The following is a 21,928-nucleotide window of genomic DNA, read 5'->3' as shown; positions in this document are numbered from 1 at the left end:
AAATTCTTATTGATATAAAACACTTGACAGTAAGACGCGTTTTTAGTTTTAAAACCTTTAATTGAAAAATCTTCAAACTATCCAGTGAGAATAATTAATGGAAGGGTGATGCGGTATTACAATTAATCCAGTAAATAACAATGTACTAGCCCTATAGAGGAAATAGAACACACAATGAAAGTATTATTCAAAGAGCATTCATTACTGATCTCAAACCATTTTTACACCTGTTTAACTCTGTTGTCCCAATGGAGTTACTCCTCATTAATACAGATGTAAGAACAAGATCAATGAGAAGTATATTCATTTATCCAGATTAATTTGTTTCTAATATTTGCTCTTATTGCTACCTTCTCAGACTTGCATACAAAGCTTATGGAATTATGCCATGTACCGATGCTTAAAAGCAGAAGCATCCTTCCAGCCATTCATAATGAACTTGAGCAAAATTGTTATGAAGTGGTCTTAAAGCTTTTTTAATTCTATCAATTCTTTAGGTTGAGAGAAAGTCTTCAAGTCTTAGCAAAGGCTGGGCAGAAAGTGTTTTTTTAAACTATTTTCACCACTAGATTCCAAGAAAAAAATTGTGAAATGTACCAAGAAATCTGCATAAAGAGATGGCAAGGATTAGACAACAGCAGCTGTACTTCTGACTAAATAAAGTTCCGTTTGCAAAATTATACAGGCAAAGATTATCACTGGTACTTGCATTTGAGCAAATGGAGGTACAAATATTATAAAAAAATGACAATGTATTATCTAAAATAACACAGGATGTATATTTTGCCACTTTGGACTAGATCATGCCCTGCATGGTGCCAATTTGATTGTGCGGTATGGGGTGAGAAAGAGGGTATAACACTGTATGCAGCAGGGCAGAACCTCTCCCTACAGTTTAACATAGTGGCCACAAATACAGTGCACTGGATTGAGCCCTCAACAATTTCATGTACAATTCCATGTATATAAATTAAGGACCAAATTTTCAAAAGTGACCTTTGATTTTTGGTGTCGCTATTAAGACACCCGAGGCACAGTTTTCAGAGGTACATGGCTTCCACAGATGCTCCGCAACCCTGATAATTATGTCCTATATGTCTGTAGTTTGGCACCACATTTAAAGTCACTTTGAAAATTGCCTGTAGGGATAATTGTTCAATGTGTTTCTCTTCTAGAGGATATGCTTTGATGTTATATGTGACAATTTGGGAAATCTGTCTATTTACAATTTATGAATTCTGTCTGAGATTATAAATTCTCGGTATGTTTATGCCCTGTGTTATATTCTTGCATCATTATTCCTGTGCTAAGGAGAAGGGGAATGTTTCTGGGTGTCTGCCTCTGAAGTAGATAGCTATTAAGGATAATCAACAACTGAATACATGTTGCCCTAGCAGAAGTGATGTGGTCTAGAAAACATGCAAGAAGGGGTTAAAGAACAGCTTTAGGCTCAGGCAGCCTGGCCATGCCATGTCTTTGAGGCATGTCAGTCTTGGAGGAGGTGTCTTGAAAGGGAGAAACCTGAAGTTCAGAAAGGCCTAGCCCTATGAGGTGGATAGACCTCTGTGCACTAGCTACCAGGTGGGAGACAGGCACCTGTAAGAGAGGGCTGACTTGTCTAAATCTGGGGACTAATTAAGTAAAAGGGAAAAGCTGAATGAGGTCATACAGCCTGAATGATCCAGGCTGTAAATCCAGCTCCAGGGAAAAGAGGTGTCTTGAGGAGAGAGACTGAGGTACTGCCTGAACCGCAACTTCAGCTCCAGGAGGAGTATTGGGGGGGTCCAGAAATACACCCTTGCTACTGAGGGAGAGGCTGAGACCAGCTTTGCAGAAGTTCCTTACTAGTCATCTGGAAAGAAACTGAGGAGCCACAAATCTGCAGTGGGGTTCAAAGAGCTGGGGAATATGCCTTTTAGAGAGAATTTTTAATGATAAAACAGTTCTCCCTTCAAGCCATTGTTTCCCACTTATACAGTACTGGGCCTATCTGAAATCCATTTTAATTTTCTGATTGCATTTTCTACTTTTTTGATGGGTTTTTTGTTTCTGATTTGTAATAATAAATACATAATTAGGTTCTGAATAAATTCAGCATGGCTACCGAATCTTGGCAACTCCAGCATATTTTACCTATTTGAGTTATGTAAGGATTGGGTCAAAAGGACTAGAGCTTTCAAATGTCTTCTGGGTCCAGAAATCTTTTGGTAACTTTGATTATAAACATGGTTTTAGTGAATAGAGATTTATGGCATTTCATAAATATATAGACATTTTAAAGATTACTACAACTCTCAAATGTTATTCTTAAAGGATGAGAAATGTTTGGAGAAAATAACAATAGAATGCTTCTGTGAATTGTCTCTGTGGTGAGAACTCAAACATTACAATGCAATATTTATCTCAATTTGCTTTATCCTTTGGGATGTTCTTTATTTTTTCACGATTTGGAGAGGTAAGGAATTTAACAAATGGATCTTTGGCATGTTTTGTATTTTTAAATAAACCTTTGGCTGTACAGTTTATTGGCTCATTCCTACTCCTATTGCCATTGACCTCAAAAAGAGAAGGATAGGCATCTATCGAGCAATTTATAAAATATTTCTGACTAATTATGATTGTAATTAAATATCTTCAAATTGTCAGACTTCATATTTTTCCTGAATTTTAAATAAAATCTCTGCCAAATATCACATTTCTTTAACTAAAACCAATCTGCAGTGTTTTACAACTAAAATAAGTGATAAATAAAAACTTTAAAATGGAAAATGAGATTTAAGGGATTAACCTATCTCACACAAAAAAATTGTAGAGCCAGTGTTTTTCACTCTTCCACAAGTGGAGGTGAGCCAAATCTCATGGATTTAGATGGGGGAGGCAATAAAGGGGAAGAGCTATGTGATAGGGCACTATTAGTAGCACCCTAGTCACTGATGTTGCTACAGCATGAAGTAGGCTGCAGGCTCAGCTATGAACAATTAAACACCTTCTGTTGGGGAATTATGAGCACCTGGATGGTAATCAGTAGGTAAATATAGTAATTTGAGAATATAAGTAGAAGGAATAGGAAGCAAGGGGTAGCTGAGAAGTTGAGATTGGGTTGTGGATTGAAAGCTGTGTGGAAGTCTGTTATGCTTTATAAGGGAAAAAAATAACTAAATACACATGGTGGAAAGGTAATAACCAGGTATGTGTTTGAGTGTGAGGCCACATGAAATGGCCAGGTAATGAAGTACACTGAGTAGAGACAGATGCCGTGTGACAACTTAGCTCTACAGTATGTTCCTATTTTCCCTTCAAACTGCCAAGAAACCCTTCCATGAGGCTCTAGAGCCATTGGTGGGGAGGGTCAGGATGGAGGATCTGGTCACTGAGGATTTAGAACCATCCAAATTTGTGGGGTAAGTGCAAATTACTATAGATGAGTCTACATTAATTTGTTCCCTCTTCACAGATGGATAACCTTTGAATGATTCTCCAGGAACAGCTGCCATTGGAAGAGGTGCCACTATGAATAGATCTTGGGGTGCATGATCTGGCTTTCTGAGAATAACATCTCATGGTATTGTTAATTCATCTTTTAATCCAAGATATAACTTTGAAGTGGGGAGGTCTGTGCAAATGCTTTCTAAAAAGAGTACTGAGATTTTTGTTAATTTCAGCAAAGATTTAAATTTGATTTAAGGAATGGATGAAAGTTTGAGCTATTCATCCCTTCATTACAATCCAGAAGCATGAACAGATTGTATTAGCTTCTGAACCTATCACAATTTCAATATATTTTTTAAAAAATGATTTTGCTCCCTCCCTGTGGTCTTCTGAAGGAAAGATCTCATGCAGGGACTAGGTAGGAGATTTTTGGTGTCTGCCATCTACATCCAATTCCAGCAGTCATAACGATTGATTTGTGATCCCTAGTATTGCTGTGGTTATGCCCCTCTCTCCTTCACCACCATCTGGAGGCTTTCTCTATTGACAAATGAATGGAATAGAAAAACCTTAACTAGAGAATGTGAAATCTTTATCAGGCACTGCTGCTATGAACTCCATTCACATGAACTGAGTACGGAAGGCCTCTAGAGTTTATTCTTTTGGGGGGGCTAAGCTCACTGATCAGAAGAGGCAGAATCTGGCAGGGATGTGTGTCTTTACCTGGAGTACTCCTGTGTCTACAGCAGTGCAGCTTTGTTATGAGGTAGTTATTGAGTGCCTTAGCAGCCTCCTGTAGTCACATGATTTATAGCCCCCTAAGACTATAAGTTAGTTTAGTGCATATTTGAATACTAAAAGAAACTAACATCTGATATAGAGGTGGGAAATATCACTTCATACACCACTTAGCCAAAATGAATATTTAAATTAAATATTCAGCAACTTGTTCCTCAGAGATTCAAGCTCACAAACTCACTGCTGTTCAGCTGTTAGTCTTGAACTAAAAGACTGAGAACTGGCAGTGTAAATACATGCATATTGAGAGTCAGAGTTTGTTATGTGACAGTGAGACCAATCAGAAGAGCTTTTTGAACTCTGTGCTTAATTTCTTTTTTGCTTAGAGATTTCTCCACTAATGTAGTCTGTCTCCAGGCTGGCAAGCACAGAGAGCTTGAAAAACAAAAGAGGAAAGACAGCTTGTTGGTCAGGTGGGATATTTCTAAGGTTCCTCTCTCTGAGGCTTGCTCTGCACTAGAAAAATGACCTATCGCTGACAATCCATAAAGTTGAACATCGTGTGGCTGCAAGTGTAAACAAAGAGAAACTGTTTTCAGCACCATTTCTGTACACTTTGTTTTTAGTTTACGTTTGAACTAAACCATGTTGAACAACAGTTCATCTGTAGTGATGTGATTTCCTAGTGTAGACCAGGCTTCAGGAACTAAGGAAGGCAGCGGATGTGGTAGAGCTCTGCTCTTTAGACGTGTGCCAGCACTGCCGTAACAAGGTGAGGAAAGTGAGGCACTTGCCTCGGGCGTGCAAAGCGGAGGGGCAGCCCTACAGTGATTGGCAGTGCTTTGTCGCTGCTTCTTCGGTGGCAATTCAGTGGCGAGTCTCTGTCGGACGGAAGGAAGTGCCACTGCCACTTCATTCATTCTTCAGCGGCAATTCAGCGTCAGGTCCATCTCTCCAAGAGGGACTCGGAGAGTTGCTGCCAAAGAATGAATGAAGCAGCAGCTGCAGGTCCTTCCCTCCGACAGAGACTCAGGGACCCGCCGCTAAAGAGCCTGGAGCCAGCCCTTGCCTCAGGCGCAAAAATTCCTTGTTACGGCTCTATGTGCCAGCCACGGAGAGGCTGTCCAGGGGCAATCCATTCAACTTCTAAATTGAAGAGCACTTATCCCAAAAGGCTAATCCTTATCCAATCCCATTTTACGGACATTTCTTTTTAGGTGTGTGGGAAAGGCTGTATGATTAAAAATGTCCCTGGTGCCTCAGATATTTGGCCCAGGGATCCTGTTCATGATGTCACTTGACAAATTGGGGATTGCCAGGGTTGGGAGATGAATCCCAAGTCCTAGCCCCACAGTAGGGATGGAGATGTGACCTGTAGATCTCTGTGTGGATCCTCCCTAGCCACTTCCATGTCTTCCTCCATCCCCACTTTCATTTATACCACTATAAATGCAGAATGTCAACAAACTTCAGACCCTGAATTTACAACTGTGTAACTGGGAGCATTATCTGGCCCTTTGACTGATATACAGTATAAAGAGAAATACATTTAAAATTTTTTTTGGTTAAAGCTGGAAAAAATTGTTCTCAAATTAACGTTTCAGAATGAAATGAGTAAGAGCTTTTTTTGATTATAACATGGTATTGGAAGTCAGGAATTATGGTTTCAATTCCTGAACCTATTTGATTTTAGACTCCAATTTCCCATAATGGTACTTACTTGTGAAGTGTTTTGAAGTTGTGGGTGCTACAAAAGTAAAATATTATACAAAAGGTGCTACAAAAGTGTAAAATATTGTTACAGAATTAACTAACTGACAGACTTAAAATTGTGAATAAAGTGAGTAACAAATGTTTCTGGATGCTTTTCTTTAATCTTGAAAATTAGGTGAGGTTTAAGGTGAACTAAGTGATTTGATTTAAACGTTGAATAAAATTTGTGTTGAACTTTTAAAACTTTTCATTTAAATTCTGTCTGAATTTGTTGTAATAGAAATGCAGTTCTGTTGCCAAAGTGACTGTAATATGACCTTATTTAACAGATCTGCTTTATTTGTGTACTCATTCATAGCTGCTAACTTAAATGACAATTGGGTTTTTATATATTATTCCTCTTCAGGCTGCAAAGTCACCAGAGCAAAGAGGATTGGATTTTATTCCCTCTGCTGCATCAGCAGAATGATTGTTCATTAAATTGAAGTCAGTTATACCTTTACAAACCTATTGTGGTGTGTGTGTGTGTGTGTGTGTGTGTGTGGACAGTGGTGTTGTATAACAGTAGCAGACAGGCAAACTTTTACCATGAGAGTACACAGTACAGTGCAATTTATGAATCTACCACATGATTCTCAAACTTTGTGTGCAGGCATCGGGCAACCCCTTTCACACAACAAACCTCTGAGTGTAACCTCCCCATATAAATTAAAAACACATTTTTTATATTTAACACTATTTTAAATGCTAAATTTATAACCCTATTTAAAATGAAACTTCTCAATGCTTTTCAATTAAGACTAAAACACATTTTACTGAATTATTGTTAAACTGAAAAATTATTTTTTAAATAGTTACTATTTAATACTGGGGGAGCATGAAGAAACTTTCAGTCACTTTTCATAGCAGACTTAGTGCCCTATTGCTACCCTTACTTTCGCAGTTCTGTGTTACTGCTGGCCATGGGGCTGCCTTCAGAGCTGGGTGGGTGGAGAGGAACAGCTGCTGGCCAGGCACCTAGCTCTGATCTTTGGGCTGGGAGGGGTGGTAAGGCAAATTTTGGGGTGGCTGTAACCCCTGCAACCCCCCACCCAGTGCTGCTCAACCTGTGTCTGACTTACATTTTACATCTTTTTTTTCCCCCTCAGTGTTCTGATTGAGCTGAGATTTAATGCAGCTCTTCAGCTGCTGAACAATCAAGCCCTCTATTGTTGTCTCAGTCTTACCTTTTTAGTCTCAAGACAACAAACCTGTGTCCACAATACTATACTCCCCAGACTCCAATTTCTTTAAAACGGCGATAATACAAATGCATATTTTGTTTAGGATCCTTGCAACCCCCCGTTTGCGCCATCAGCCCCAGCTCGATTCATACAGAGAGCAGGATAATGGCGGCTTGGTTAAATGAGGTTCTACTACACGTTCCGTTGCAGCAGAAAGGTGTGTGTATTTTCTAAAATGCTAGATTTAAATTATGTTTTATAGCAGTTGCTTTCTGTTTTGTGCATGTCTGTGTGACTCTCACATAATAACCTGGTGAGCCCCTGAATGTGGATGTGAGTGTGTCCAGAGCTCTGTAGGAGATAGAGACTGTGTGAGAATCAGGGGGAGAAACTCTTTCACGCGGTGTTTGTGCCTAGGGTCTGTGTTGTTCGTATCTGTCTGTGTGTGGGTGAGACACAGAAGAGACTTTGGACGGAGGGCGCGTGTGCGTCCCACTACCCAGCATCTTGCCCGCGGCTCAGGAATAGGCACTAATAGCAGAACAGATGAGCCACCGTTTGGGGTCCCTCTCCGAGAGTGCGCAGCGGCCGCGTATCTTACACTTGAGCAAAACTTTTGCAAGTTTGTCCTGCCATTACAGCAGTAGTGAGTGGCGACAGGAGACCTCCGCAGGGTGTGGCTGTGACAGCCTCTCCAAGGAGGAACGTGTGGAGAGACAGACGGAGCGGCAAGGGGGATGGGCCACCAGCTCCCCGGGGATCTTCGGCATTAATCCCCCCACTTGCTCCCCGCCCCCGGTCCCTCCCTGACCCTTCAGCTCCTCTGAAGGAGCCCAGCGAAGCGCGCCTCGGCACTACACAGCCGGCAGCGAAGGGAGCGGAGCCAGCTCGGTGCCTGGCAGCAGCGGCGGCCGCTCTGGGAGCCACAAGCAGGCGGGACCCCCCGCGCCCTCGGAGGCGACATGGGCTGCCTTAGCCGGCTGCGGCTCTCCTGCTGGCTGCTTGCGTATTGGGCTCTGGCCGCTGCCGCCGCCGCCCCCAGGCGGAGACCCTCATTCCGCGGCCACGTCCCGGAGAACTGGCCGGCGGGCACGCGGGTGAGCGGGCTGAGCATCCCGCTGACCCGGCTGGGACCGGAGCCCTGGTGCGCCAAGGTGCAGGGGCGCCGCTGGCACCTGCAGCTGCTGGGCAAGGACCACGCGCACTTCCAGGTGTCGCTGCAGGCGCGCTCGGGCCAGGTGTGGCTGCGCACCCGCCGCCCGCTGGACCGCGAGGCGCGGGCGCTCTACGCCTTCCGCCTGGGCTTGTGCTGCAAGCACTGCCCGCCGCGCGGCGCCCCGCCCGCCGAGCTGGCCACCCTCACAGTGCTGGTGCTGGACGCCAACGACAACGCGCCGCGCTTGGCCGGACCCGGCCCGCCGGGCGGCGTCATCCGGCTCCGCGTGGAGGAGACGCTGGCGCTCAGGTCCCAGGTGTGGCAAGTGCGCGCCGAGGACGCGGACGCGGGCGCCAACGCCGAGCTGCGCTACTTCGCCCGGCCGGGCAGCGCGCACTTCTTCGTGGTGCCGCGCAGCGGGCGCGTGCTGCTGGTGCAGTCCCTGCTCCACGTGCGGGCTCCCATTCCGCTGCGCCTCTTCGCCCGGGACCGCGGGCAGCCGCCCCTGCTCAGCGCCCCCCTGGACATCGAGGTGCTGCCACAGGTCAAGCAGCTGCCGCCGCCGCCGCCCCAGCGCAGCCGCCGGACCCCGCTCCAGCCCGACTCCCCGCTAGCGCTCTCCGTGCCCGCGGATGCCCGGCCCGGGACTCTGCTGACCACGCTGACCCCGGCCAGGTTCGCCTCAGCCTGGTTCGAGCTGGTATCTCCGCCCGCGGAGGAGTCCCCGCTGCGGGTGGACAGGGAGAGCGGGGAGGTGACTCTCGTCAGGACCCTGGACAGGGAAGCGTCCGCCACCTGGGAGTTCATATTTCGCGTCCAGGAGAGGCAAGGTACCGCCTCCACTTCCTCCCCCCCCGGGGGTTGGAGAAGTGCACACGCTGACATGTGCGCGCAGTGAACATGAGCGCACACTGAGTGTGCACACGCACTCCTACGTGGATATGCACAGACCAGCACATACCATGTACACGCACATCCATGCCTACACGGACACTTAAATGTGTGCATAGAATCACGCAGGCACTTACAAGCATTTAGGCATGCACTAGTACATAGCAAAGTGCATACACAGACACAAGTGCATATACATAAGTGCATTGGAAATGCAAATAGGCATGCTCACAAGTCTGTGTACAGTAAGTGCACTTATACATAGATGCAAACACCTAAGGCTTTTACAAATATACAGATGTCTGCCTTTGTCAAGGTAACACTGTTAGTAGCATAACAGTTTCTTTTTTATACAACTTGCTACTTTGTCTTTTATGAACTTTGCCAAGTTAGAGGGTGGAAATTATCTGTCAAAAATTTAAACGTGTGGTGACCCTATTTTATCAAGGAAAATTAGAGATTTGCTTGCATTTAGCTTTTAAGAAATAGCTAATTCCAAAATAATGATGATGATGATGGAATGGTTATGTAGCAGAAGGAGTTTTTACTGTGTCATTTAGAACATAGTCTAAATTGTAGTAATCAGTAATGTAAAAATTATATAGATACCTGGAAGAGTGACAGTTTTAATGTACAGGCTTTATAGTTCTGTAATTTTCAGTATAATGTAAAATAAGATGTAAGGATACCATGATGGCTGAATATTTAAAAGCAATTAGAAATGTTCAGAAACATGAGTGATATCAATATGGAGCATGCTACATTTATAGTTGATCACACAAAATTATATTATGGAATTAAATGATGTAAAGTGTGTGTGTGTGTGTATGTGTGTATGTATATATATATATTAAGTAAAGTATATTTAGTATAAAAATAAGTCAATATACTTAAGTAAAATATTTCCAGTGGCCCTGATCCTGCATGTGCTTCACTTTAAACATGTGAGTAGTCCTGTTGAGGTAAATGAGACTTGGCACCTGGCATGCTTCAAGTTAAGCATGTGCCTGTTTGCAAGGTTGGTAACATGGTTTATATATTGTATGGCTCAATTTTTATGTGAGGATTCTGAGGATTCATGGATCCTTATGAAGTTTATACTGTCACCGGAAACCCTCAAAATAATTAATCTTATTCAAGTAAACAATATGTGTAGTAATTTACACTGTTTTATTCACCTTTTGACTGATTTCATCTGACTTTTTTTAAAAATTCCTATTTCAAATATGAATTAATAAGCAACACAATTCTTTCTTTACTTGGTTTCTCATTTGGAGCTGTGAAAGTGTAACTAAGCAGATTTCTAACTGAGAATATAGTGCTTACTTCTGGACATCTAGTAAGTGGACTTTTACATTTTTAATCTTTTTTCATACTGTGTTTTAGGTTTAATTTTTATTTTAATCTTAGTTTGACATGAAAACTGGACATTTGGGAAATAACTTTCACCTGAAATAAGTTTGTTTGATTTCTGCGGAAAACTCTAGGTTGGCTTTTTTTCTTTAATTCTATGTGAATTTAATACTTGTGAAAATTACCAAATGTTCTGCAGTGGATAGGCACTTCTTCTAGCCACAGAACAGGTATAGCAAAGATTGGAGTAGTTAGAAACACTTCCCATACTGCCCCTCCCCTTATAGGAGGGACCACTTAGAGGAGTGACAAGGTAGTTTTTTCTCTAATCCTATTAATTCCTTGCTGAGAATGCCAATATGGGTTCTAATTAATGTCGGTAGTTTTGATTACAGGGATGCTTGTCCCCTGTGAACTGGACTGAGATCACAAACTCATGTAGGTCACTGATCAACTACCAGAATCAGATCTCTCTCTCTCTCTTCTTCTCTCTCTGCTTCTGCTGAGCCTGTCATTGTAGTATGTAGGTGCTGACTATATTGTTATGACTTTTGGTCAGTGTGCTGGGCTGACTTTGAACCACTAATCTAGAGGTGAAAGACTAAATTTCAAAGCAGGAGCTTTGACTGTGTTCTATCCTCATCACCCAATCCTGAACAAGGCTCTATGCCATGTAGACTCTTATTAATCAGAGACTGTGACAGAAGCTATTGGGTCAATCAGAGTGAACTTCTGGGATTTTCACCCACTCTATCATGTAGCCCAACCTCATCCCTTTGTTACAGTTCTTTCTGTCAGTATCAAAGAGATGCCATTGGAGAAGTGGTAGCTAACCTTGCCCCTGGTCACTAAAAGCCTTACCTCTGAGAGGGTTTTTACTCTTATCTGGTCTGAATAGACAGCATTCTGAAATTGCTCTTGAATAAAAGCCTATTGCATGATAGAGCGACATATTATATTCTAGGTGATTTTCATTAACTGAGTTGAAATGTCTAAACAAACAACTTGTCCAGCTTGCTTATTTTTGGATCTATACCATACTTTCAACAGTTAGCCTGTTATGTTTTCCAGTTGCATCACTGAACTGATAATAGGTTTCAAGGAACTCGATTGTGACTGTAAAAGAGCTGACAGTAATTAATGGTGTGCAGGGCAGATAGTGTTGCTTTGGTGCTGCTGATTTCAAGTTTCTGTATTGTTAAGCATAAGTTTAAAAGTAAAGCTTCCTTTAAACAGTAATTTCTTTTCAATATTAATCTTTGTCTGACCAACTGACATTTTCAAGACTGATAAACTTCATTTATTATTTCATGGCGTTCCACAAAAGATATAAAAGCTACAGTTTCTTACTTAAAGAGCTTCTACTCCAAACTTCAGAGATGACAGAAGGGAGAGAGCCAGACAGAAGGGAGAGGATAGGTCAAGGAAAGAGATCCATGCAGGTGATCAGTTAAAACCATAAAAACAAGGAGGAGTCTGGTGGCATGTTAAAGACTAACAAATTTATTTGGTCATAAGCTTTTGTGGGTAAAAAACCCGCTTCCTCAGATGCATGGAGTAAAAATTACAGATACAAATATTATACACTGGACTCCTCCTTGTTTTTGTGAATACAGACTAACACGGTTACCCCTCTGATAATTAAAACCATGCACATGTGGGGATGGTTTTGTGTTTTAGTGTATTTTAAATAAGGAACATGAGGATGATTATAGATATGAAAAGGGAATCACTATTCTTCAAGTTTTGGCAGAAGTGAATTTTCAGGATTAAAATGTGTACAAAGAGATGTATTTTACTGAGAATGCACATATCAGTCTGGGTTGTTTCTCCAATTATTTGTTTTGCTCTCAGCTTTCCTATTGTCTTATCTGAATCATTGCACGTGTCAATAAATATCCTAGCACTGAAGGCTTTTTGATACTAGAGTTCTTATAGTTTTATAAGTTGATCAATGTTCAGGTGGTATAAAGTTGCATTAATTCTTTTAGTTTACTTTTTACTTTCTGCCTCCTAATTGCTGTCACCTGGCAGTTGCATTAGTCTCCACAGCCAGGCAACAATGTCAAAGATAAGATAACACTCTTAGATGTTTTAGTATCTAAATTCTGCCCTCTTTCTCCATGGTTTGTTGTTTTTTTTTACAATTCATTTGTAGTCTACAAATTATCAAAATTAGCCAATAATGGTAAAACATAGTAATATCAGGTTGTTCCCAAGAATATGAATAATTATATGCACAGAATACATTGCAAAGGTTCTAACTAAAACCAGACAAAATCAGGGAGAGTCTGCATTGTGGCTAATGCTATGGTGTTCAGGTACTGCAGTAGATATGGTATGGTAAATCATACTCACTATTTATATATAAAGAGACTGAATAGGGATGTAAGAATACTGCTGTGCATTATACACCTGTTGAAAATTTTCAAAATCCCATTGAAATTTATTTTATTTGATTTTTACATCAACATTATTTTTTATACTACTTTTTAGTGCAGTGCTTTCGTTAAGTGCAGTCACTACACGTAGTTCCGTGCTTTCAATTTAAATTATTTTCCACAAGCTGCTCATTCACATTTTAAAAATGTGTTTAGTATTTTACAGCTGTTGATCTGGCTAAAAATAAGCATTCAGTATATATGAAACAACAAGAAAAAGTGAAATAAAATATGAATCTCCTCCAAATGTCACTTTTGCCACATAAATAAAAGCATGGTCTCAACCTAAAACTTTCTATTTCTTTTTGATATTATCACATACCCTTATTTTGTCTTTGACTAAGTATAAAGAAAAAAAAGATTGTTCTTGAGAACTGCTGTGCATCATTTGCATGACAGTCACCAGATCTTCTAAAAGTCTGTTGTGCAGAAAGTATCCCAGATTGTTTTAGTTGTTCCCTCATGTTTTTTTTTTTCTAGGCATCATTTGACAGGATAAACGTGTGCTGCCAGGCATGCATCAAAACTTCTCAAAATGGCACCATCCACTTCTTGGACTATTTACCAGTCTAATAGTAATATGGAGTCTATTTTCATCTTTGTCCAGCTGATTACTGAATTGTATTAAATAAACTTCAGGGGGCAAATCCTAATGACCTTACTTATTTCTTAGTTTTCATGGGAGTTCTCTCTGAGGAAGGACTTCAGTATTTAGCTCCACAGAAGGATGTATTCTTTCCATTGCAGCTTCAGTACGTGCCATGCCATGCCACACAGTCCTGTCTCAAATGTGCCAAACTTTTATCCAAAAAAAATGCAGTTTAGCTTCCTGATGTGTATCTAGTCTATAGTTTACTTTTCCTATATACCAGTCTATTTTATCTAAGTTCTGCTGTCAACATGCGGCACCCATAATAGAAGTAATTGATGAAAAGCTGGCACATAAAGGGAAGTAAACTGGTGGTATGAGACACAACTGCTTCTAAATTGGATGACTTCTGATGGCAGTTTAGTAGCTCATAAACTTAGATTTCATATAGTCTGCATCTTCTTTTCCATTCCACTTCTGTTTTTCCAATGTGTCCAGAAGGGAGAAAGGAAGAACATATACTTAAATATAGTTTAAAATACCTTTATCATGTATACATTTTTCTCTTGGATAATGGATCGAGGTATTATTTTCTATGTTATACTGCTAGTCCAGTTTTCTAATGTGGACAACTTAATTGGGACAGCCAAGTCTTTTTGGCAGGCTGTGGGAGTGGCTCAAGGGAAGCCCCACTCCCTAAGTAATCTTCCTGCTGAAGATCGCAAAAGTCAGGTAGCACACATGGCTGCACTTTCTGACATGCATCTCCCTTCAGCAGCCTAAATTTCCATTCATCTGTTTTCAGGTGAAACCCATTCGGTGACTCTCTCTAATAAAGGAGAACCATGAGCAGCCCTTGATTACCCCAAGGCATTCAAATATCCCATAGCACAATAATGGGAAAATCCAGACATGCCCATGTTGGTGTGGAGAGTCTAACATATGGCATGAGTTCTGCTACATGGGCAAATGTTTGCAGAGTCTGCTCCACAAAGGCTTCCTGTGTGTGGTCATGAAAGAAAGATTTGATGGTAGGTGGAAGTGGGGACTGCGGTTTGTCAACTATGGTAACAGGTTTGAGGGTAGGCAAAAGATGGTGATGGATCTGCCACTCCCTGGGTCAAACAGCCACTGTCCTTCATTTGCTTAGCCTCTCCCAAAGGTGTACTACCTGATTCCTTCCAACTCTGTTGGCCATGTCTACATCTAAAATTTTGCAGCGCTGGTTGTTACAGCTGTATTAGTACAGCTGTATAGGGCCAGCGCTGCAGAGTGGCCACACTTACAGCAACCAGCGCTGCAAGTGGTGTTAGATGTGGCCACACTGCAGCGCTGTTGGGCGGCTTCAAGGGGGGTTCCGGGAACGCGACAGCAAACCGGGAAAGGAGACCAGCTTCGCCGCGGTTTGCTCTCGCGTTCCCGGAGCCACCCAGCAAACTGCAGGGAAGGAGACCTGCTTGCTCGGGGTTCCGGGAACGAGAGAGCAAACCGGGAAAGGAGACCAGCTTCGCCGCGGTTTGCTCTCGCGTTCCCGGAGCCACCCAGCAAACCACAGGGAAGGAGACCTGCTTGCTTGGGGTTCCGGGAACGAGAGAGCAAACCGGGAAAGGAGACCAGCTTCGCCGCGGTTTGCTCTCGCGTTCCCGGAGCCACCCAGCAAACCGCAGGGAAGGAGACCTGCTTGCTCGGGGTTCCGGGAACGAGAGAGCAAACCGGGAAAGGAGACCAGCTTGATTACCAGAGGCTTCCTCCTTCCACGGAGGTCAAGAAAAGCGCTGGTAAGTGTCTACATTGGATTACCAGCGCTGTAGCACCCGAGACAAAACGGGAGTACGGCCAGCGCTGCAAACAGGGAGTTGCAGCGCTGGTGATGCCCTGCAGATGTGTACACCTTCAAAGTTGCAGCGCTGTAACTCCCTCACCAGCGCTGCAACTTTCTGATGTAGACAAGCCTGGCTTACTGTAGCCACCCTTTGCTACATACAGTTTGATCTTTAAATAAGTCTCCTGCTCTCAGTTGTATATAACCACATTGTTTGGTCTACATCTTTGTCGATTTCTTCATTTTGTGCAAGACAGAGCCCTGTTGTGCAAGAGTTCAGAGTAAGGAGGGACCAACTGGAGTAGTTCCTGTTTCTCTTACTCCTGTGTTAACCCTTCTCCTGCCCATCTGTATGTAAAGTTTTATATGCTCCATCATTGGCTAAGTTTCTGTATAAGTAAAGGTTTGCATAACTAGACACGTAGGTGCCCACATTTTAAATTTGGTGTTTCGTTTTAGCTTCCTGGTATTTTCTATATTTTTCAGCCACATATCATATACATAGATTCTTTTTTCTTGCTTCTCATTTGTATTAACATTTGACTAGTATATTTCATGCCTTTCTAATGTCTGCATAGATTTAATACCCATATCTATATTGTGCAGTGGTAATGTCACTGTATTTGATTAACACTATTACAAATATTTATCCATGGGAGGAAGTTAGAAGATCGTAGTCTGCGAGGCATATTAATATTTTAGTGCAGTTCTAACACTTAATGGAAGAAGGTGCCAGATTCCATTAATGTTTGTGTGGAATGCTTGAAAGATCCTATCTCTGTAATCCTCTGTCATCTCAAGCTTCTATGACCTTACTTCATCCCTGGGCATTAGCTGTGTAATCTCCCCTCGTTCACTTTTTTTCTTATCAGAGGATTTACTTAGGGTGATGTTTGGAAGGCTCTCCAAGTAGTTAACATAACTCTGTTACATTTTATGTGTATTTGTATTCTTTAAACCAATACATAATGTGGCAAGATCACCAATTTTATAGTATTTGCCTATTTTAAGCACTGAAGGTTTTAATTAAAGAAGTCTAAGTATCATCTGTTTCAATTTTATCCAAGACCTTAGTCACTTACTAGCTGTATTGATTCTGTGAGGATCATCCCTAAGAATTAAGATCAGTAGCTTCTGGTTGATGTTTTGTCTTTTAAAATGTTTATCTGTCCTAGGGACACTTTACCAGTTGTCTTAAAAGAAAATAATGCTAGGTTAAAATTGGAATTATTACTTAGCTATGTAAATGTAATTATTTTTATAATCACTTTTATGCTATTATGTTTAAAGAAAAATGTACATTTACTGTGTGCATGTCTTTGCTGTAGGAGTTATTTATAATTCTGGAATGTTACTGGTTTGTAAACAGCATGAAAAGGAATATAATACAAGAAACTTTTAGAACACCATCCTAATGTTTATGCAGACAGGAGATTTAAATACATGTTTTCTATTGCAAACAGTCTGATTAAAAATTATCTTTCTGAAACTACTGGACCTTGAGCACCAAAGCTGTTTAGATCTACTGGCTGTTCTTTGTAGAAATTAAGTGTTTAAGATGAAGTCAGCTTTTTTTAAAGATCTAACTGAATTCCAGCACAAATCTGTTAATCTGATGGAAGAAGTAAATTGTAGAGCATATGGGTAGAATCTTTCTTTATTAAATCTGGTTTATAACATTTCAAATTAGAGATAAGTTCTGACTGATATATCAACTATATTGCACTTCAGTTGATTATTAAATAGTTTGAATTCAGTTCATCCTGATTTCATTTTCTCACAGGTTTATTTATCCTCTCACATTTGCAAGTCTATCTTCTAAAATTAAGTGGAATGCCTTTAAACACTTGAATGTAGTTGAGGCATTCTGTGTTTCATAATAAAACAAAAGGAATAGTTGAAACTTTTCTCCCACAGTAAATCAACATTTTGACTTGATACCACAGTCCATTGAAGTAACAATAACTAAGACAAGTCTTTTAAGGTAGTATTTGTGAGTTTTATTTGTTTGCTAGTTACATTATCCAGTGATACAAAATAATCAACCCAATCTAATTTTTTCGTAGTTCTTGTTTATAAAAAATCCTAAACACAAAAAACAAAAATCCAATCATAGTTAGTCATTTTATTTGAAAAAATTAGGTCCAGTCTGCAAAGATTTATGCACATGCTTAATTTTAAGCACATGAAATAGTCCAGTTGACTTCAGTGGGAATTGGATAGGGCAGAATTGGGTTCAGGAAGCTGCTGAGTTTTTAAGGATAGTCCTTGTTCTCTATCATCTCTCCTTGCCTTTCACTTCATGAAGAGGGTTACTGGGGTACAATCCTTTTTAAAAAACACAAATAATAACATTAGTTACTGACCCTATCTTGTCAACTTCACCCCCATATGCTGCGGAACTATTTAGCAATTCCAGATTGATCCTGAAAAGCCTGTCAAGCTCATAATTAGTACCCCCTTTGCAAATCATTTGTAGGTTTTTTTCTGTTTAATCTTATAGATAACATTTAAGGTCATCTACCAAGTTTTCAATTTTTATGAGACACTACAGAATATTTCATAATGAAATACAATTTTTGCAACTATATTATATCAATCATTTTTATGATGCAAACTTGAAGACAGCAGTGTCTGCCCTCTTTCCGGTGATTCTTCTTTGAATGCTGATCCCTATGTGTATTTCACATGTCAGTGTGCAAGCGCTCTGGGCACGTGAAACTAGAGAATGTGTAAGTAGTGTCCGTTGGTCCGCACTTGCACTTTGGCTCTCCTTATGATAAGATCTAGTGTATAAGAGGACCAACCACTTCCCCAGTTCCTTCTTACTTCCAAGTAGCGTTAGTCTGAATCTTCTGTGTCCGAAGCTTCTTTGTCTTCCTATCTGTAAATATTTTGTAAGTGATTTTAGTGTTTACAATTTTTAGTGCTTTAGCAGTTTTACACTTAATGTAGTTTCCCCCCCAAGGGACCTTTCCTATCCCCCCCGCCCCCACATGCCTCAGGAGAGGGACTATGCTCAGAGTCCCAGGGTTTAAGAAGTATGTCTCCTGCTCTCGCTTGTCTTGGTCAACGATGACCACTGCCTTTACCCTAGCTGATACAAGGGGCAGGCTCACATCTTCACCAACTGCAGCATCTGCCACTCCTCCCCTCTCCAAGCTCAAGAGGGATGAGAGCTTTGAATGTTTGACCATCAGACCCCAATTGGATCCAGGTCAGGGGGACTTTTCCTGTACAGCAGCCTCAGTCTGTAAGCCGTGCCCCTCTGAGCTTAAGCTTTGGCGCAGAGGCCAGAGCAGCTAAGCCCAAGGAACTATTGCCTTGGGGTTCTTATGGGGATAAGAGATACTCTTATAGGTACAAGAACAGGTCCCTCTCCATCTGACCGAAGGTTTCTGGACAAGACCACTATCAGTTCAGAGGACTTCTGTTTGGACTGGCAGTAGCACCCATTGTCTTCTTGGTGGTGGCAGCCTAGATGAGACGAAGTGGCTACATCAACTTTCTGTACCTGGATGATTGGCTCTTTGTGGGAAGTTCAGTTGGCAATCTGATCATTGCTCTGTCTTCTGGCATCCTTGGGAAACAGGGAAAAGTCTACTTTGGCTCCCATGAAAACCATAGACTTTATAGGAACAACACTAGACTCGACCTCAGCAAAGGCTTATCTCACTATGGAGAGATTCCAGGCCATTAACAGCCTGATAAGACAAGTCACTGGCAGACTTTGAACCACAGTCAAGGCCTGTCTTTCCCAGGAAATGCAGGACATTTGTAGGGCAGCAACCTGGAGTTCCATCCATACCTTCACGAAGAACACTACTTGCAAATTCTCCAGTCGCAGAGACATGGAATGCACATGTACTCATGTGTGGAATACAGATAGGTACCATATATCTCAAGAAACCTCCTGTTAAAGGAAATTAACCTCCATTTAAACAATAGCTGATACAAGGGGTGTTACACAGACCTGGTCTACACTACCACTGTCAGTCGATCTAAGCTACGCAATTTGAGTTACGTTAATAGCATAACTCAAGTCGACATAGCTTAGATCCACTTACTGCGGGGTCCACACTATGATGCTCTCCGACTGACATTGCTTCCACTTCTCCCATGGATTGAGCATGTCTTCACTAGACCTGCTAAATCGATTTTCAGCAGAGTTCATTTAGTTCCGTAGTGAAGACAAGCCCTAAGAGTAACTAGGATGAAATTCAGAAAGGTGATATTTAGGCTAAACATCAGGAAGAATGTCCTACAACAAAACATTCTATTAGAATTTGAAATAGTCACCTAAGGGTATTTGGTGAAAACTCCATTGCTTGTTACAATTAAAACAAGACTGCAGAATGCACTAGAAAACCTTGTGCAGGGAACAGCCTGTAACGTGAAGGAGGAGTATGGATGCCAAACCTGAGCGGTTAAAAATCATGAGATTTAAAAAAAAAATAAATTTTATTTGTCTTCCGATTTCAGAGCATTTAGACTTCACATTTTCAAGCTTTTCTCTCCAACCATGAGTGCTACTTACTTTAAATAAGAAATGGAAGCTGAGCGATTCAGATAACCACATGACTTCAGTATTCGTGACTTTAAGAAATATATAAAATGTCACAAGACTCATTACAAAATTAGGAGAGTTGGTAACATTGTGAAATAGATGATTCATTGCTCTTCCCATCCTAACCACTATGATTAATTGGCTGCTATTATGAGTGTAATTAAGATTTTAACTGAGGAGGAAAAAGTGGAAACTAGACAAACATTTAACTATAGTTGTTTTTTTTTTTGAGAAACTGAATTTTTAAAAAACAGGTTGGTGAGCATTTCTATACTGTCCAAATTTAACTTCCTTAATCCTACTGTGTCTTTCCATGGGCATAATGTTTCATAGCTAAACCAACTTTGGAGAGAGGTAATGTACACATTCTTCTAATCTGTTACAAGTCCCTGCATGAGCCGTCAATCAAAGGAAATAAATCTATCAGGTACAGCCAACACCTGATCAAAGAAGTAAGTTCCAAGCAAGATTAAGTGTGTTTCTGGCTTGATATCCCTTTCAGTATTTCATCCAACATAACTTAAGGTCACTGTACACATTTCTTGACATAACGAACATCTCAATTTCATGCAATAATTTCTCCTCTTACACCAAGATAGGTTAAAGGTGGTACAGGTCAACTGAACCTGTCTTTTTAGTTTAATACCTACAGAAAGAAGCATCTACATATGTCCTGTAGATAGGAAGTTTTTTTTATAATATCCCAACCAAATTCCACTATTTTTAGGTATTTATTCAGGCAGATCCTTCTATCTTTCATGAATTTTAATAGCAAATGGATTTGACTCGTTGGTAGGTTCTTATACAGTATCAAAGTCAGACCCTTGTTAGGCTGCAGTAGTAGATGCAACAACAACTGTTTTGTCTTTATAATGGCCTCAAAGTAGACTTTATATCATTCATATGACGTCTGACCTGAAAATCCTGATAATAAGATAGTTTAGTAACTTTTTCTGGGAGTGATCAGTTGCTACTTGAGCAAGTATTAGATATGTTGAGCTTATTCCTAAAGTTACTCTTATTTAGGCAAAGACTCACTTTTACATCATATCTCTTGACTTTTAGTCTTTCTTCCTTAATCATGAGACCAGCCACTCCCCATTTATATAAAATCTTAGGACCAGACTCTGTGTCTCACTAAACTCCTTTTGTGCTGCTCCCATGGCGCAAAGGGAGCAGAGACTGAGTGTATTTCTCTTGTTTGGGTTCCCCCAGAGTGGGAGAGTCCCTAGCATGTATAGAGCCAGCATAGTGTTATGAGCTGGGTGAAAACTTGTGGGTTGAGTTAAAACCTCATTCGAACTGTTATGTGAATGAGCCCTTCATTTAAGATAGTTGTAAAAGATAGTTAAGGGACCACAGCTAAAACAAATCCTAATAGTCTGCCCAGAAACTAGTACCATGTGGATGGAGGGTTCCATTGGGTTTTGCGATTGGGGTATGTGTGTGTGTGGGGAAGTTGGGTAGAGAGTAGAGGACACACAGAAACTGAGAAATTGAGAGAAGAACAAGAATGGGGCGGGAGAAGCAAAAAGCAAGAGAACCAAGCAGGAGAGTGCAAACGCAGTGTGATGGTAGAAGAAGCTAGAGAGGGAGCTTTTGAGTCTGTTGTTTGCTAAAGAGGCCTGGGGATTTTTGTTCTTGGTTTGTCCTGTGTTTGGAGAAGCAGGACTTTGTTCATTCTTTGTAAGTAAACAAAATTGCGTAGAAGAATATACCAGACTCCATCAAAGGGCAACAATAGCTTTCTCTTTATGCCACCCTCCTTGCAAATCTGCTGGAGAGGGTGTAGGGCTCCTGGCCTGTCTTCTTATCCCCAGAAGGACTACCACCATACCCAAGTCATTTCAAGCCCTTCCTTAAAGGCACACTTTTTTCTTCAGTGAGAAAAAAACCGTTTAACATAAGTTGCACATATAACCTAGTCTGGAGCCCAAAGACCTTTTCCCCTCATGTCTCTCATTCCAGGGCCTGCCACAGGATCCAGCCTCCTTCCTGCTGCTCAC

General features: G+C 41.2%; 1 protein-coding gene across 1 annotated transcript in view; it reads left to right on the top strand.

Moving 5' to 3' along the window:
• Nucleotides 1-21,928, top strand: part of LOC115660508 (neural-cadherin-like) — a 154,479-nt gene that overhangs the window by 20,771 nt on the left and 111,780 nt on the right. Inside the window, exon 3 of the mRNA XM_030581981.1 lies at nucleotides 3,455-3,562. The gene's annotated coding sequence lies outside the window, so the exon portion shown is untranslated. The remainder of the gene's footprint in view (nucleotides 1-3,454; nucleotides 3,563-21,928) is intronic.

This window comes from Gopherus evgoodei, chromosome 12 (assembly GCF_007399415.2).
Source record: "Gopherus evgoodei ecotype Sinaloan lineage chromosome 12, rGopEvg1_v1.p, whole genome shotgun sequence".
In the NCBI taxonomy this organism is placed as follows: Eukaryota; Metazoa; Chordata; order Testudines; family Testudinidae; genus Gopherus; species Gopherus evgoodei.
Note: the sequence above shows the minus strand (reverse complement) of the source record. Positions and strands in the feature narration are given on the sequence as shown.